This window comes from Struthio camelus, chromosome 12 (assembly GCF_040807025.1).
Source record: "Struthio camelus isolate bStrCam1 chromosome 12, bStrCam1.hap1, whole genome shotgun sequence".
NCBI classification, from domain to species: domain Eukaryota; kingdom Metazoa; phylum Chordata; class Aves; order Struthioniformes; family Struthionidae; genus Struthio; species Struthio camelus.
The window spans coordinates 21,826,633-21,844,780 of record NC_090953.1 but is presented as its reverse complement, the minus strand read 5'-3'; the positions used below and the strand labels follow the sequence as shown (position 1 = coordinate 21,844,780).

Here is an 18,148-nt window from a genome sequence, read left to right as displayed (position 1 = left end):
GCAATGCAAAACGTGATCTTGTACTAACTGCCTTCCTTTCCGCTTCCATCACAGCCTTTGGTAAGCGCTTGCTTGTGAGGGCTTAGCTTGATGTTAGACCTGGTTTACAGCAAATCAATGAGATGGTAGCAAAATGCCTTTCATCCAGGTTTAAAATAGGTATTGTGCTTTTAATGCGCAAAGCTACCTCGCTGACTGATATCTAGAAAACCTGTCTCCAAAGCAATATCGCAGTTCTTTCCGGTCACCTTTTTTTGGCTTCTTTACCATTATACCTTTTCCCCAGTCATGCTCTCAGCAGAGGAGAAGCCAGCTTTAACTCAGAAATCCTTGCTGGGTGCTGGCCATGTCGTGGTCAATATTGTGAAAACTTTATTTTGTAAATGAACCTTGTCAGCAGATGATCTCAAAGCAAGCCTGTAAGAGTAGGAAACCGAAGTTTATATAAATTTATTTGAAATCAAGTATAAAGTCAAGACTTTAAGCTTTGTATGTACAATGGGCAAAAGGAAACATGATGGAAAGAAATAAGTCATCGGGTTCACCTTTCTAGAAAAGGCTTTTCCATTCTCTTGTAGATTTTGCCTTTCCCAGCTGTGCTCATTCCCTTCTGCTCTTTTCCTGCAGAGCTGGGCACAGGGGCAGGATTTTAAGGATGAGGATGATCTGAGCATTTCTGACTTTGTTGAGACTTCTTGCTGAGACCCTGTCAGCTAGCAGAAGCAGCGCAGCTGCCCCCCGACAGGCTATTGCACTGCCACCAGTGCCTTTCTGGACCATGAATGCTGCCTTCCCAGCAGCTGCTCCCTCGAGGGATGTTCTTATAACTTTACAGAAGTAGACGCGTCACTGCTAGTATCTCCACAATTTCTTAATCACTGTTTCCCTGGAAAGAAGCCTGCATAAATCACTAATAAATCCATTTAAGACACGGAAACTAAGGTAGCCCTCCAGATTATACACTTATTCTTGATAATTCTTCATAGGATGACCGAGATCTGCACCGTTTTGACTCACAGCCACACTGCACTGTTAGATGAGTTGCAAGGTTCAGCTAGCTGATGCTTTGGGAGACTGTTTAGGAGCCGAGCCGAACCTCCTGGGACCGTCTTCCCAGCTCTGTCACAGGCTCTGTGTGCGGGACAAGGCCCCTCCTGGTGGTAAATGCATCCAAGATCACAGTGTGGCTTCTAGACACAACTGTGGTACAACGGAAAACATGAAAGCAGAGCTCAGCTATTCTGTAATGCTGTCCACAGCATTAGGCTGGTGAGCCAAAAAAGCACCGTCAGAAGGACATGTCAAGGGCAGAATTCATGAAGAGTAAGATGGCTTATCTGGATGTCTAAAAGCAAATCACAAAGCACATTACAGTCATGAAATTCACTTGAGAAGAGACAGACAACTAACATATGGCAAACGTTCTAGAGTGGATAAAAGACAGACAATGCAGGCCCTGAAAAGGTCCAAGTAATAAATATTGGAAGCAGATTTAGGGAACCATCCAGTTTCCCAATGACCTCAAAAGATTTTTATTTTCAACTTCTTAAAAAGGAAGGAAGGAAGGTTTCTTGCAGAAGAAAGGAGGATTAACCAGGGAGATAGCTCATAAATTTGGTAGAGTGGATACGGGTCAGAAAAATATTTATAGCTCTGAAGGGTGGTTATAAATATGGAACAGACTAGGACGTCAAAATAGAGGCAGGATGCTGGTACAAAGCATTGGTATTCCTGCTAGCAAGCAGACAATCAATAGCTTCTGGATAAAAAAGGAAAATAGGGCAACAGAGAATAGAGCTTTATTAACAGCCCTTAAAAGAAAAAAAAAAAAACTTTCATAGGCTGTAGGGGTCAAGACTAGGAAATCTGAACAGAATCTGATCCCAAAACAGGAAGAGATAAATATGCCCCAAATCTCACACAGGTAGTTGATCTGTAGCAGCCCTGGACAAGCATGGAAAAGTCACCAGGACAGAAAGGTAGGCTTGACTATAAGCCTGGCACTGTGAGGAGAAGACAGGGGGCCAGCAGGCCTTGGACAGGCCAGGAAAAGTCCAGATGCACCCGGCTTGAGAACATCTCACTTCAAAAAGTGACTCCCACTCATTAGCTGCCAGCTTCCCCACCCAAAGCCAGGCGTCACAGCCCCCGGGGGGTACAAGGGGCTGCCGTTCAGAGCACTCCGATTCTCAACAGGAGGACTGAGCAGTGGTTCAGACACAGCTGCTCCCGCTGTAGCTGCCAGTCACAGGGCCTGGATTTCTAGGCAGTTTCTTCCATTTTGAAAAATTTCTGTACTAAAAATGAACACGCACACCGGACCTCAGAGACCCCTACAAGTACAGGCTCATTAAGCGCAGCCTGAGGAGGGGTTCAAGCAGGGGGTCATCCTGCCCCCAGGCAGCCGGCCACTCGCAGGAGCGAAGAGCCACGGCACAAGGACCGGGGCTGCCAGCAGAGGGGTCTGCTCTGCTACAGCTGTGACCCTGCTTTTCTTTGTGGTGGGAGAGCGCGTAGAAGAGCATCAACTGAAGTAGATTTGTGTTTAAAGCAGTGACTTTATGAAGCAAACAGCCTCCAGAGCGTCCCCCTGGCAGGTTTTCACAGCCAGTTATAACATGCTCAGGGAATAGGCAGAGACTAGGGCAGAACGGAATAGAAGACAAACAGAAAAACATGGAGCAGCAAATGAATAGCAGATGCCTGACTATTCCCAGTTCAGTGGCTTTTTCCTGAATAGTTTCTCACTTGGGTTTATTCAGTCCCTGTACCTCTTTCTCCTCTATTTCTGTGGTCTTTTTTCTCCTGTCTTGTCCTACCTTTCCTTTTCTACAGCCTTAGCTATGGTATTCAGTGCAAAAAGGTAATGTGTATCATGTGAACATTAATCAATGTACGTCAATGACTCAGAAGTCGTTAATGGAACTAAGCCCACCCTCATTTCCCACTCCGTTGTACGCTGCCTACTGAACAGCCGCATTACCCTAAATACTCCTTTCATATTACACAGTAAAAGAACAGTCCCTCTCTTGAATTTGGTGCTCTTTGCAGTTTCACTATTTATTGCTGACGCTCTGGGAGTTCCTCATTTACACAGTGACTTCAATGAGCTAGAAAAATGCCGTGGCACCTGCAGAGCAAACACAGCCACGCAGTTCCCGGGCTTCTCTTCGACTGTTCTCAGTCTGGTGTCTCAGTGCTATGGCTTTACAAATATCAGACTAACCTCTTATTCTTTACTTTTATCTCACGCCACCAAGAAACCTCCTATATCAGAGGTGAAAGCTAACCCGGAACAGGATTTCTGGCTGTATATCTGGAAAGGCCCTCTCAAAATGGAAAGTTTGCAGCGATACTGAAGTGGATCCCTTTGTTTGAAAGAAAACTTCCCTACTACAAGAAAATGTAAAGAGGAAGCACAGTTATGTTTTCCCAGCACATTACTAGGCATTTTCCAGAACCACTTCTCAAGAATTTCAGGCAATGGGTCAAATTCTGCTTTCAGGCATATGTGAACAGCTGTAGGTCAAATTTATCAGGGTGAAAACACAGTTATGACAATCAGGGCAGAGAGTCAGGTGCTTGAATCTGTATTTATAAGCCCAAAGGTTGGCAAAAGTGCTTGCATATTATTGCCTTAGCTTTCTTTCAAGAAGCTGAAGTATAGTACACTAGAAGCTGAAGTATAGTACACTAAGCTATTTTCCACAACTTCTGGCTGAATCACGTGTAAAGTAAGGATATATTGCCCAGACTACAGTGCTCTCCCTTGGATTGACACGTTTGAGCCTCCTCCCTCTCCTCTGCTCAAGACAGACCTGGGCAGAGGTTGACCAGCTCCACTTGTCCTCCACAACGTCACTCTACAATTTGATGGTCAATACTTGCAGCAAAACCTCATTCAAACCTCCTGCAAAGGTACTCAGGCCCTGCTCATTTGGGAGCAAAGAGAGACACCCAGACACAGGCAAGCAAAGAACCGACACTGGGGCACAAGAAAGGATGCTGCAACCTGCTCCTTGGTCTTGGTATCCTGGGACACCACTGTGCTGCTGCCACCAAATTTGGTTTTTCACACACTGCAAAGAAGCTTTGCTGCTGGTTTTCCAAAGGTTAATGCTGTTGAGGAAGGAAATGGATAATGGGTCCCACCAGGTAAAAGAGGACTTCACTTTTGACTATCTTGGGCCTGGTCCAATGGACAGAATTGGGGGATGAAGCACCAGGTTTTCGCCAGTGGCGCCACCAATCCACACATGCAGCCAGGTGTTGGATCTGTGACACGAGGGGCTGCCTTTGCCAAGGGGCTCCACTGAGATCTCCCTGAGGCCTTCGTGCACGGGGCTGCCCTTGCTGCATGCCGGCAGCGCTTGGTGAGGCAGGTCTGCAGAGCTGCATGCCAGCTCTCCCACTCTGGCTTCTCTAGTCCCTAGAGCAGCCAAGGAAGATGAGCAACTTGTGGGTCCAGGCCCTCTGCTCCCGAACAGCACAGAAGGTCCCTGCCCAGGCTACCTCTGCCAGCAATTGCTACTGGTACCTCTTATATCCAGGTGGCTAAGGAATGACCAGGCTGCAGGAAACCCGGCTGCCTTTTCTTGCAATGCAGGTTTAGGAGCCTGCCATTACTAGCAGAAGAATTGTATTCATTATTTACCAGTCTCCAGGGCCTCAGCGCTGCTTGGAGACAGCCTGCATCTCCTATCAATCATTTACCATGTTCCAGTTCAGTGCAGTTACATGTGGCTCAGGGCAGGGATCTCGTCCAGAAGTCTCACTTAGTGCTCTTTTTGTGTAGCCTCCTCCCAAGGCTCATGTACCTCTCCCAGCCTCCTAATTTCTTGGCGATGGTTCAGCTCTTTTTCACTTTAAAAATTCATCCGGTGTTCACAAAAGGTGCCAGACTGTCAGCACTGGAAACTGCAGCCTGCTGTTTGGCCACCGAGCAGGTTACCGCCCGAGCAACAGGAGGTTACGTGGTGTGACACCGACCCGACGATGTCTGAGCCTCTTTTACGAGGGGCAGCCTTTGCAGACCGCGTAGTTCCTTTTACAGACTAATTCATTTCTCACCTTCGGGCTGAGACAATGCTGGGTCCAGCCATACAGGATTGGACTAAGCATCCACCTAGCCTATCACCCTGCCTCTCGAAGCAGCCAAGACAGGCGCGTGAGGAAGAGGAAGCGTACTTGCCCCAGACAACCTCCCACACGTTACAACGTACAGACTTCCTGCTTTGTAGGTATTTAATGGTATCGAGATGAATTTGTTCATGGAAATCTTTGGCATCTGCAATCCTACGATCAGTAATTCCACAGCTTAATGATATGTTGCAAAAAAATCCACATCCTTTTTCCTGTTTTGAACCTCCCACATGCTGCTAGACCAAAGAAGATACTGATTCTTGTTCCCTCATCTGTCATTGACCTTCCACAAGATAGAAGGCAAAACGCAGCATCTCTGGTATAGAAGAGGAGTAAAAATAAGGGGCTTTTGAGAGAGATGTCTGGACATCTCTGGATGAAAAGCTCTGCAGTATCTATTGTTATTACAAGAGGGATGATGGTTATACCATAGCAGATAGGCAACCACATGGTCATTAAAGGTTAACTTTTTGTGTCACTGCTAATGCAGAACACATATGAAGCACAGCCTCAGAATTAGGCCCCAAGCTCTTTTTTGATCCTCTGTAATAACAACAGCGCTAACCAACAGTGCTCCTGCACCATGGGAAAAACAGCTCAAACCCTCTAGCGTCCCTCTGCAGCGCTTCCGGAGGGAAAGCGCAGACAGAACGTTTGCAGCGACATTTTAGCAAGCGGTGCAAGGTGGGAAGGATCTAGAAATATTCAAAGTTAAAGATAGCTGGAGAAAAACTTCCATTAAGTGTCTACCAAACACAAGCAAGGCTTCCTGTGAAACATTTTGAGTTTCCATTGCAAAACAGTTGCTTACACAAAAATTATAAACATGTGGGATTTCTGAATGTTTCCCCTCTCCATTTTTGGCAGAAATATAACTGTATTAATGGAAAGCATTCTTAGGCAAAACCTATCTTTGCTAAAACACTTCTACCAACCTTTCTTAAGACCCTTAACAAATGGAAACACCAACTGGTGACAGGACAGAGAGACAAACAAAAAAAGAAACTTTCAGCAGTAAGGTGAAGACCTGGTGGGCTAGAAGAAGATAGAAAAACAAATTATGGCTGAGAGAGAGAAATAGAAATAATTTTTAAAGACTCCTACAGGAGAAGCAGCGTGTCTGGCACCAGGTTTAAAAGGGACAGTTTTGTGACCAAGCGCCTTGGCATTGATTTATGTGCACAAGATAAGCAATTTGGAATTGTATCAGGTGAGAGAACAACAGCTGCTTAAGTTCATTGAAAAGATTGTTGGGTGGCTGTGACGTAGCCAGAGCAGAGGAAGCTGACAGCAGGAATACATATGCGTCAGTGCTTCAGACAAAGCCAAAGCCCTTTGGTCAGTATGAGAAGTAGAGAATGTATAGTTGGAAGATGATGACTTCTGAAGAGCTGTCTCAGAAGAGCCAAACCCGGAACGCTCCCAAACACATCGGCCTTGCTGTGGTCATGAAATACTGGACAGCTATTTTGCTAATTGATTTTTATAACAAAACACAAGACATCAGGCGATGCCACGTACTGGCCTAAACTAACCCTATTAACCTAGGTTCAAGCATTAGCCAGTGTTACTGCATGCGCCAGTTTTGTAAATGGGTATTTTAAAGAATTCTCAGGATTCTGTTCTGCATCTTTCGGAACATATTATGAAAAAATAATATTGTTCTGATGGCTCTGGCCTTTTCCCCCCCTACCAACCATGGCAGGAAGTTTCAGCTGTCTCCCTGACTTTTTCACAACTTGTTCATGCACAGCTATTCTTAGGTCAATGTATTCCTCAGGATTACACAGTAGACAGACTGGCAAATATACTATATGAAGTAACCAGTTACAATAACTGTGCTCTTAATGTAACATGACAGCCCTGCACTCAGTGACTTCGCAATAGAAGCCCTGGTATTTAAACTGTTACTTTTATTTTGAGCTTACACTGTAAAAGATGAAAACTGATTTGTCTAAAGCAAAATGAACATAAAGTCTGTGCAATTGTAGCATATGAAACTCTGGGTGGCTCTGCTTTCCTCTGGGCAAACTGGGGGTGACACCCACCTGCGCAATGGAGTCCAGCTTGTGTATGTCCCTCCAGCTAGCAAAGGGCAAGATTAAGACTCTCATCACTTTACCCAACTTTAAGTTACAAATATATAGACTACTCAGATGACACCTTTGAACACAGCATGCATAAGATACTAGTCAAGGAATGTAAAATAGACTAGACTCATATTTAAGTCAGCTGTGAAATGTGTTTGCTTGAGATGACAATGACTAATGAGAAATACCTCTCACATACAGGTACTTTCTAGGAGCTCCTAAATGGCATGTTTCAGCTGTAAAGGAGAGGAGGGACTTCACACCTCAAAGCCCCATGTTTAGGTGACACGTTCCTCTGGTGCATCAGCCCATCCTGGTCTTGATTCTGACCTTTCAGGCAGAAGGAGGCAATAAAAATCTCACTTCTGCTCCCCTTCCCTTCCCCCAGTACACTACCTCTCTCTAGCAATGAGTCAACACCACATATTGGCTGATGCCGTTAACTGGGTTCATTATTGATATGCACTAACTGTTTGTGAATATGCAAGCACGAAGCCAACGTAGGAATACAATTTCTTTCAGGAAGCCTGTGGAAACTTCCAGTTTAGACTGAGTCACCTCTGTCTAAACCTGAACCCGCAGACTGAAGTTTTATATACAGGCCAGAGGCGAAGGAGTTAGTGTCAAACTCATTCTAGAGAAGCAGAACTGAGGTAGAAAAACTAACAGACTTCCCATGGTGACACACAGTGACAGTGGCCAAGTCCGGGACTGACTCTAGTGCCCTGGTTCTCAATCCACTAACTTAAGGATGACAGTCTTTTTTTTTAAACCATGGATGCTGAAAGCTTTACTCCAAAAATACACATCACCTTGCTCCATATGAAAAAGTATCAGCTATGACCTGTGATCTTCTGTTGTGTAGAAAACTCTTTTGTACAAGAGCCGAGTTTGATAAAATCTGCCTAGTGGCATTTTGTCATTCTGTCTAGCCTCGTCCTACTGGGAAACAAGCTTCTGCGTTTCCCTCAGCTAGATTTTTCTATCCCTCCAATGGGATTTGGGTATCTCTCCAATAGCAGCCTGAGCCTGAACCTAAATAGCATCATTCTCCAATGCAGAGCAATAATCTGCTGGAACTAACTACGGGTGCTCTTCTGCTATAGTAGAGGGTATATGGGGTGACTCCTAGAAAGGGGAACAGGTGGGTTTACGTCAATGCCTGTGAAGATGTGCCCCTGATTTTTCAAGTGGGCTGTCCGCTCTTTCCTGCCCTTGCTCACAGTTGGCTCCTGAATGCACGCCTCTTCCCTTTGTCCAGTTCTCTGCCCACCATTAAAAGCTCTCAGCTAAGTATATGAAAGAAGCCTGAAACCAGACACAATCAATACTTACAGATTAGACAGAAAATTGGACCAAGATGTTAAGCCTTGAATAAAAGTATCACAAATTATAATGATATATCTGCTTTTAATTAGATGTCTAGAAGCTCAGAGCAACTTAAAAGTCTTCTTCCCAAGCTCTGACAGCTAAACCTTGTGTCCCAGTCAGATGCATTTTCTAGATGTCACCTACTACAGAGAAGAGAAGAGGACCAATGATTTCTGATCCTCCTGACTCCACTCCCAGGAACTGGCATACCATGAGGAAAAAAAAGGAGACATTTGCACAGAGCACAAGAAAAGGCAGTAAGCAACACAAAGAAACTAGCCACTATTTTTTTGTTCACTTAGCAAAAAGGAAGGTAGGGGCAGCAGGCACATGGATTTCAGAGAAAACAGAAAAGAAGCAAAGAGCAGCGAACGCCCTCCTGAAAACTGAGGTTCCTTCCTGAATAATTACTAGTCTTGTTAGGTAGACTTCATTCTTTGAAGTTGGCATTGCCAACTAGTACACTTCACTCCTCCCATATCTACCTTTCCTCTTCTGGTTGTCACTGAGAACTAGTTAAGTCTCCAAGAAGTATTCTTGGAAGGCATTTCCAAAGGGCTCTAAAGGCAGTTAGATGACCCACTTCCGCTGATTTTTGAAACTAAATTTGATGACCCATACCTTTGTGTTCCTGTGAAAAAAAGAGGGCATTATCATGACTGAGCGAGCTCTCAGAATCGCCTAAGTGATTTTGGAGCACTGCAGTCTTTGCTCCTGCACAGCATTGGCACTTTCCGTAATTCCCATCCTTCTCCTCCTCCTCTTTGTTGTCATGATCCTACCAACTTTAAATTGGATTTCTGAGCTCACGGTTTTCTTTTCAAGAGGAAATCAGACAAAAAAGTAAAAGAAATCAGAGGGGAAAAGACTAAACAGAATTAATAAAAGCAAAATATTAAAGTAAGTGAGAAAGAAAACTGAATTTCACTGCACTGAATACCTGTGACAAACACAAGACTTGAAGCAGAGGAAAATACCCTGCCACATAAGGCCCAAACTGAGCTGTTTCTGCAGGCAGTGAATGAGCTCTGTGTTACCTCCCAGAAAATTCACACTGCACTTCAATTCCACATCACTTCTGCAGGGCAAGAGCAGGCTGACCATACCCATTAGCATCATTATGCTTATTCACATCTCTTTATGTGAATCTGCCAGCTCTCACAGGGCTGCCCTGAATCAGCACACACTTCATTTTCACAGATAAGGAAATATAGAGAAGTTTCTGAACTGGGGATGGCCACCCCTTCGCTGCCGGCTTGGCGGTGGTTTCACGAGGCACGTTCATCCTGCCGACCATGGTGCCGCACCGTGTTTTCACAGCTGGCTTCATGTGAGCTCCTTGTGACGTTCCCTTCTCTTTCCCTGCCTTGCTCAGTAATCTCTGCACAGCACTGCAGACCCATACAGTCGGGCATAACATAGTGCAGGGTGGAGTGTGGACATATCCACACTCTAAGTGATCTAATTCACTGGTATGTTCACCCAGCTTCTCTAGCACTGTGCAAGAAGGGGACTCTAGACTTTTCTCACTTACTTTTTAATACTGTATTCTGCATGTTCTGGTATCTTATACGAGTTTATCATTGAACATCCAAAATGAGACTATTTGCTTGACTTACAGCTGAACAGAAATTCATGCATCTCCATTTTTTAGGATGCAGGAACATCAAGAAAAACACAAATACTAATACATCATGCATACTCAGAATTTGGACCAACCCACTTTTATGACTCATCTCTGACACTATTTAAGCCTCCTAAAGAGTGGAAAATAGTATTTCATTAAACAATGCACAGATGGCACACTTCACATAGGAAAGAAGTATTTTGTACATCTTCATGACAGTAGTTTGAAATTCAGTGAAGCATTTCAATAGATAAGCTAGAACTGCTGATATTTGCAAACAGTTAAATGGTTCAGTACCCAGCACCGCAGACAAACTCAGGCTGGCAAAACAATTTTTCTCTGGTTTCTTAGGATGTTAGGGCTGGGTGGAAGGCGATGAATGTTTTCAGGTTCAGCCCTTTACTGAAAAGTCACAGCCAAAAGCACAAATATCCTGTAGATCCCACGCACCGCCAGCGTCACTGCAACTTGGCAGCAAAGGTAATCGCAACACTTGTGACCTCTGCCTCCTCTTAGAAAGGGGGAGGAGAGTGCAAGTCTCTCAACTTTGCTGAACAGGCTGGTTTTGTTCCTGCATAAGCCAGTCGGAAAACAAGAACAGACTGCAGACAGGGAAGCAGCCCATGGTGCACTGATGGCTGTTTTGGCATTTGTTTTGTTTTTCAACAAGAAGGACCTCAGAAATACTCTCTGCAAATATTACACCAGCTTTTCCCCATCTAAAGTAGCAAGGAGAGGATTTCTTCATGGTACTTGGAAGTGGCACTTCCACTATGCTATGAGAACACATAAATATTAGTTTTTGCTCTTTCCCAAAGAGAAGGAAAACCGCCTTGTTACAATCACTCAGGCACATATGTTTTCCTAATTCTCCCTTTTTTTTTTTTTTTTAAACCCGTCACTGTGAAATTCAAATAACATGCATTCATTTTAATAAATGTTATATATATTGCACAGGTAATCAACACCATATGCAGACAAAGACACTTTCCCAGTGGATGCTACTGATCCTTGCCTGCAGCAGAAGAAAGGTGAGACCTGAGATGCTCAGACGCTGCTCCATGTCCTGGAGGGAAGCCCATACGGCTGGTGACAGACTTTTCTGCTTCTCTTGCCATCCAGTCGATTCCTGCTGCTCTGGCCTGTCTTGCCTGCATTTGCATTAATCCTATATTTCCCAACTCTTCATCCTGATTCTCTCCAGCTCTTCATCGTAAGCACAATTCCCTCCTAGTCTCCGGCCTCAGCCATAGCCCCCCTCCTTACCACCACAGCGAATCAGCCCAATCTTCCTCCTCAGCTTCCTCACCTTCGTTTCTCTGGCCAGGCATTTCAAACCTACCCTTCTTCCTCCCCCAGCCCAGAGGGCAGGATTGGATCCAACACTGCAAAAAGGTAATACTAACCCTAAATTCTTCCCTCTCCCACAGACTCCTCCTGCTTCATCCTTTTTGGCTTTTGTGCCCTCCGCATTTGGGCTCGGCAGTTGCTTTTGCTGGGAGAACTCTTCTATCTAAACTGTACTTTTTGAGAAGTCATCACTTGGTAGAAAAGGGGTAGCTTCTGAAAGAAAAGGATCTTTGATGCCTTCTTGCTTCCTTACCAAATTTTCTAGTCTCCTCCTGAGGACAGACGCTTTAGCAGGCCTCAGAAAAAAGGGTGTGATTTTATAACAGAACAACGCAGTGTCCTTAACACTACTGTCAAAAGTGGGTGACAGGATTTTTCTGGCGCATTTTAAAAAGGATAAAACTAAAAACCTCACATGGCTTGGAGGCGGACACCCTGCATGAAAATATGCGCCTGAATAGTGATACAGGCAGATTTATAGGCAAGGAAAACAAGCCGTTACAAAGAGAACGCGTTAGAAAGCCCAGACCATTGACGTTGCTACTAGTTGAACTAGAAGTAAATGCTCATTTAAGTATATAGAATTTTATCCACCACCAGGTTTTATCTGTCTTTTACTGAAAGATGAGATAAATCAGACCAAGATGGTCTGACCAGGTTTTTCAATTAAAAAAATCATTTTAGCATTTTATAAGCCTAATTAACATGCAATACAGCATTTCTCCTCTTTTTGCCATAAAGAGCCATTATGAGCATCAACACAAGTGAATTTGATCTGTTGTATCAGATCTCTGGGCCAGAGGAGATTTGCTTCTGAGCCCTTTGAGCGGGATGGATTCTGCAGTGGTCTCCAGCGTGCTCCCATCACAACTCTCCCCGCTGGTCAGCTCAGAAACGCACAGCTGGGTTTTTGGCCGCACCACCGAAACAGTCAGACAGTCAGGTCATCTGAGCACTACATTCATTCAGAACTTTGTTTACATTTCAAACGTAGTTACTTAACTGCGGGCGAGTCAACAACGCTGGAACTAGAGAAAAGACGAGCACTTTTCCACCTAAGCAGCCTCCCAATGACTGGAGAACACTGGCAGTTGCTTTTCTCAGCCACCAGGAGCCAAAGCTATACAGGCATGAGTGGGAGAGAGAAAAAGTTAAATCTTTGCAGAAGCAAGCACTGGACTTCCAAGAAAAATGCATGTGCAGCTTTCACCCAGAAATGGTTATCGGGAATTTCTGTTTAAGCTTTAAGTAAAGAATCACTTCATGGTTGTGAGAATCACAGAGAAAGTATAAACTAGATTAGAAACTTCATCTACCTCAGCATATATAGGAGCAGCTTAGCCCTACACATGCCAGAGAAACACCTTATTTAGCTGCATTTACAATATGTATAACTGACACTGGATTTTAAAAACTGTATGCTCCCATACTTGCTCTTGTCACTCCTAGTGGTCACTGGTCATTGCTGTTTTTCTAACATAGTTCTGTCTATACTTACCTTTAACCCAGCACCCTTTTATTTGCCCTAAAAAAAACCCAGCTAGTGTCAATTCTGGATAATTGATCAGTATCAGATCACCTTCCCTGTGGAAATTTTTTTTTCCAACGAATTTTAATGCTTCCTTGCAATCCTGTAGCCTCATCCACAAAGTCCAGGAGATAAAATTAAACTCCATGATCATTACACAGACAACCTTGAAAGTTCATGAGCACCATAATTCCACTTGGATTTCCACTGAGGATCAGACGACTGTTCCACAAATTACAGCACCTATTAAACACGCTCTTTTTAATAGCACTAAATCTAGTTTCCTAGTACTATCCTAGTGATCTCATGAAGTAAATGTGAGCATAGAGAGATGACATTATCAGAGCAAAACAACTGGAAAGGAACTCTTAGAAACCCTCTTGATGATTCCATTACACTGCTCCTTCGAAGAAAACTTATAATGTTAAAAAATAGTCAATTTGCATCCTGGATGTCTATTAGAAAAGTCATTAGGAGCCCATTATTATATAAGATTACAACAGGAAAACAATTCTAGTGCAATGCAGCTGAGACTCCCCTGATGATAATTCAGTATGAAATTATAACCAGAGTACATGTGGCAGCTTCCTCTGGAGATGAAGTCACAAGGAAAATAGGACAAAATAACAGAAGGAATTAAAGAATGTAATTCATACTAACACTATATTATGGGTGAGGTAGCCTGCAAACAAAGAGCTGCATTTGAGAGGAGTACATGGCCAAGTACTTTTGCAGCTCCTAACTTTCAGCCTGTACAAGTGTTATTATTTACATATTTATTATTATGTAGTAGATTACAACACTTGAACAAAGCAGATCTCATTTGTCCAGGGTGACCATGTGGCTGAGCATGAGCTACCTGTGTCATGAACTCCAGCCCAGAGGGTCAGGAGCACATCACGACACACGGAGGAGCTCGGCAGAAAGGCTGCCGAGCACTAACAGCAAAGCCTTCAGAAGCTGTAGTGGGCAATGCAAAGCCCCTGTACGACAGGACACGCTGGTGCCCACAGACTGGAGACGGCTGGTGCCACAGACTCCCTCCTGCTGCCGGGAGGAGGGAAAGAGCAGCGTGTGGGGAATAGCACAGAAAAACAGCAAGAAAACAACTTTGGCTAAGAACTGCCCGTTGGGCAAGCCTGAACGTAAAAGGCAAACAAGCCTGCAATGCAGACATTCACAATTCCCCATGGGTCACCTAAAAACGTAGACCCCGATTCAACACACCTTGTAAACAAATGTTTTATTCTGAGCATGTATCCAAACTTCAGTACTCTCCAAAAGTGGGTGGACACCTGCACCAAGACCTAACGCAGGTGGGACAAATGCTATCTTACCTCCAGCACACACCTCTCTTCCTTTGCTGGGTGTAGCTAGTCTACAGCAGTTTGAGCCTTCATGTACTCCAGCCTAGGATTAAGGTAAATCCTCAAAACACTACGCAGCTTCTTCTTCCAGGTGCTGGGGAACTATGCAGTTTATAGAAGAGAGGCAGGATGATCGAGGCGAGGAGAGCAGAGGCCAAGTGCGATGCCCTCCACTCCAGCCAGCCAGGTACCGCAGAGGCAGGCAGGAGTTTAGTTTTGCTCGAGCAAGGCCACTGCTGTCTTGCTGATGGGCCGGTCCCCTGCTCCATGTGTGCGCGTGAATCTCCACTCTCCCCCAGCGGGGATTCGGCTCACCAGCCCTCCGAGGCCACCAGCGCGTGAGCAGGACCACATGTGTGCCTGAACACAGGCCCAGGGGCACAGCACCTCTCTCTACTACAACTAATTGCTAGCACACAAGCATCTACAGATTTACAGTTTTATGTCAACCGTTCCTCAAGAACAAGTAAGATTTCTTTAACATTCATACTGTGTGCGCAAAGCTGTTTTTGAAAGTATTATTCAGTCCAGCTCAGGCAAGCAGAATATTATCAGCACTCATTGTTTGAATTGCTGTTCATTTATCTGATGTGCTTTTCATTTCTCCCATCTTCAGCAAAACTAGATGTCATAGCAAAGGAGCTCTGCTAGAGTTCATAATCCAGGTAAGAAATATCTGCAGTTTAACTACACTGAGTTAATATTCTCACTGCGGTTTGACTGCGACTTCTGTTACTCTGCTGAGGAAAATGTCTATACACTGATCAGATCTGTCTGCACACAAATGATGGTGAAACTCGTGCATTTAATCAAATGTTTGTGATGGGTTAACTTAACCGCCTAGTTGTTGGGTAATTACTTATTACAGTGGCAATGTTACAACACTTCCACAGCCCTCGCAGTACAAGTGTTGAATTAGAAAAATGTTTAATAGAAAGTAAGTATTTTTATAAAGCTGCAGCAACTACATTCATTTTAGAGTAATTGGTAGCTAACCTGGCAAGTACAGTGGACAATGTTCCAGAGTGATGTTGCAGGTGACTGAGTTAACGTGGGAGCTTAGTGACACAACACAGTTTGGAGATGCATCTGGACTGCCTGCAATTTAATAATGTTGCCATAACGTGAGCTCAGTTCTGCACCCACTGAAATGAGGGACAACGCTCCTGTGAAGGATGCGGCCCCTGGCTGACAGAAGTGCTTCGTGAAAAATCATAGTCTTTCTGGGCATCGCGACTAACCAATAGCACAGACACGGAGTGACGCACACCCCATTGCAATGCAGAGGACAAATGTCCCGGTGTGTACGCACACCTCAGGCACTTGTTCCTCACACCAGCCTGAAGGTACATCCCGGTCTTGCAGCAGAACTTGGTCCTGTTATAGCCACATGTCTGTTTTCTTGCTATTCTGCCACTCCTTTTCTGGTCTTTTGAAAAAGGGCTTCCTTACTGCTCAGCTGACCCTCTGCTTGAGTTATCCTACTGCAATGGGGACGCTATCTTTTTTTCCCCCACGCTTTGAGTACCTTATTCAAAGAAGTGACATGAGGGCTCCTGCCTTTGCAGTCCTCTGCCATGCTATAGTTTGATGTGATATTAGCAGACTGGCCAAAAACACTATGAGGCCAGATGACACTAGCAGTGCACTAACAAACAGTCGTGGTCTACAGGATGCTCCTACCAAATCAGTTTTACTTTCTCTTATGTGCTAATTCCCTAATTATTCTCCTATGCATCCCTAACATCTCCCAGTGACGTAAGTGAAAGATCTCTGTGAGGGGGAGGGTCAACCTCTCAGGTGCCTAACAAAATCATGAGATAAAATCCCATTAGTCTGTGAAGGCAAGTAACATTTGGGTGATTTAACTATGGAAAAATTGTTCCTGATGAGATATTTTTCTTACCCCTTTTGATGTAACCCAATGAATAGTGCTTCCATTTCCTCTCTGGACTAGAACAGCAACATTTTTTCTCTGATGTTCGTTCTAGTTTTCCTTTTGCTCAATCTTCATCCTTTGTCTAATCCTTGAACTAATCAACTTTCTTCTTCAGTGCTACTATCCTTCAAAACGATTATAAGACAAAGTGCATGCTGCATCTGCTGTATTTCTATTGTGGATTGCATCTTTCCTAAAATCTAAACCCATGCTACCTAAAGCCCTGATACTGCAGTTGCTGACGGCAGGATTAGTTGCACAGAGCTCAAAGCAAGCCTAATTCTTACTCTGCTTTTTGGTTTCAATCCAGCTCCCAGATAAACGCAGTAAGAGCTGCCCCTTGGCCTCAAATGGAGCTGAATCAGGCCTGTTGTTATCTGAAATGCTGCAGACAGGCAGAGGTACTGAACACAGAACTGCTTCTGCAAAGCAGCGACTATAAAACTACATTCACTCCACTGATTACAGCGAGAGGAGAGTTATTCAGAATGACAAATGCTCAGATAACAGTCTTTCATCCATCCATAAAAAATAATTTATACTCAGATGTAACACCATCAGTGAAAGTGAAGATAAAGAACATCAGTAAGGATCTGAAAGGGCAGCAGCATAAATGTGGCTAAGGAAGTCTTTTGTGCAGTTCAGATAAAACATCTGCAGCAAGTATATAAATAGAAAGCACAAAAGAGCCTTGGATGATGACTCCAAAACTATGAATTGTTCTTCTGAACTATTTCTGGGCTGCCATGAAAGTAACTTGCTTTTGGAAGCTTCCCCGGATGCCTTTGCCCATTTGTCTCGTCTCTGTCTATCGTACTAGACAGCGTGTCGTGGTACCCAAACTGCTCCTCGCACATCTGCGATCCCAAGGACATCTTCATTGCCACACGTTCAGTTCTCAAGCTGATCTTTCCTCCTGCCCCTGCTCTCTGTCTAAATATCACCTCACCTCTCCTTTCGTCTTGGTTCTTCTTCCCTTCTCCCTTCCAAGAATCCCTCTACCTTCTCCCTCCTTCCCCCACATCTGATGCCAACATTTCTCATATTCCTTCCTTTAATATTATTGCATGGAGAGTTCATCCTGTCCCTTAGTAAATACACTCTCTGCCTCCCTAATTACTCTTCTCCTTAACCAGTCATGCTCTTTCCAGTCTTTCATCTCATACTACAAACATGTTTTAGTTCCCTGCAGCTTAAATCCCAATAGTTTTTTTCCTCCCCTCTTTTCCATCCTCCTTCCCCCCTTTCTTTTCCAAGTCCCTTGAGCTCGCCTGGAACTGTGCCCCCTTCCACCGCGGGGCCTCGGGCTCCTGTCCGTCGCATGCCACTGAACGGCCCTGGCCCCCAAGGGACGTCTTCCCAGCCTCAAGCAGAACCAAATGTTCCTCCAAAGCATCCCTTCCGCAAACCTCCACAGGTCTTGTGCTCGATTCCCTTTTTATTCTCTGTACCATAGTTGACCTTATGCACAAACAGAAGTTCATCGGGCCTTCCCACCACACTGCTCCAGACTTTTTTTTCCCCTGCCAAATTAAAATTTCAGCCTGCCTCCTCTTTTTCCTTCCTTAAAGGAACCTGTGAGACTCCTGGGGAACTGGAAGGATGCCCTTCAGCCTCATCTCTTCCCTCTTCCCAAAAACAAAGAATAGGTTAGGACTGGCAGGCTCTCCAGAGTCAAGAAATCAAATCTCCTGTAACCACAGGGATACACACAATAGACGTTTACTCAGAAGA

The 18,148-nt window shown here is 44.5% G+C and overlaps 1 long non-coding RNA gene across 1 annotated transcript in view; it reads right to left on the bottom strand.

Annotated features, from left to right (window-relative positions):
* Positions 1-18,148, bottom strand: part of LOC138068851 (uncharacterized) — a 54,984-nt gene that overhangs the window by 18,783 nt on the left and 18,053 nt on the right. The gene's annotated exons all lie outside the window — the stretch shown is intronic.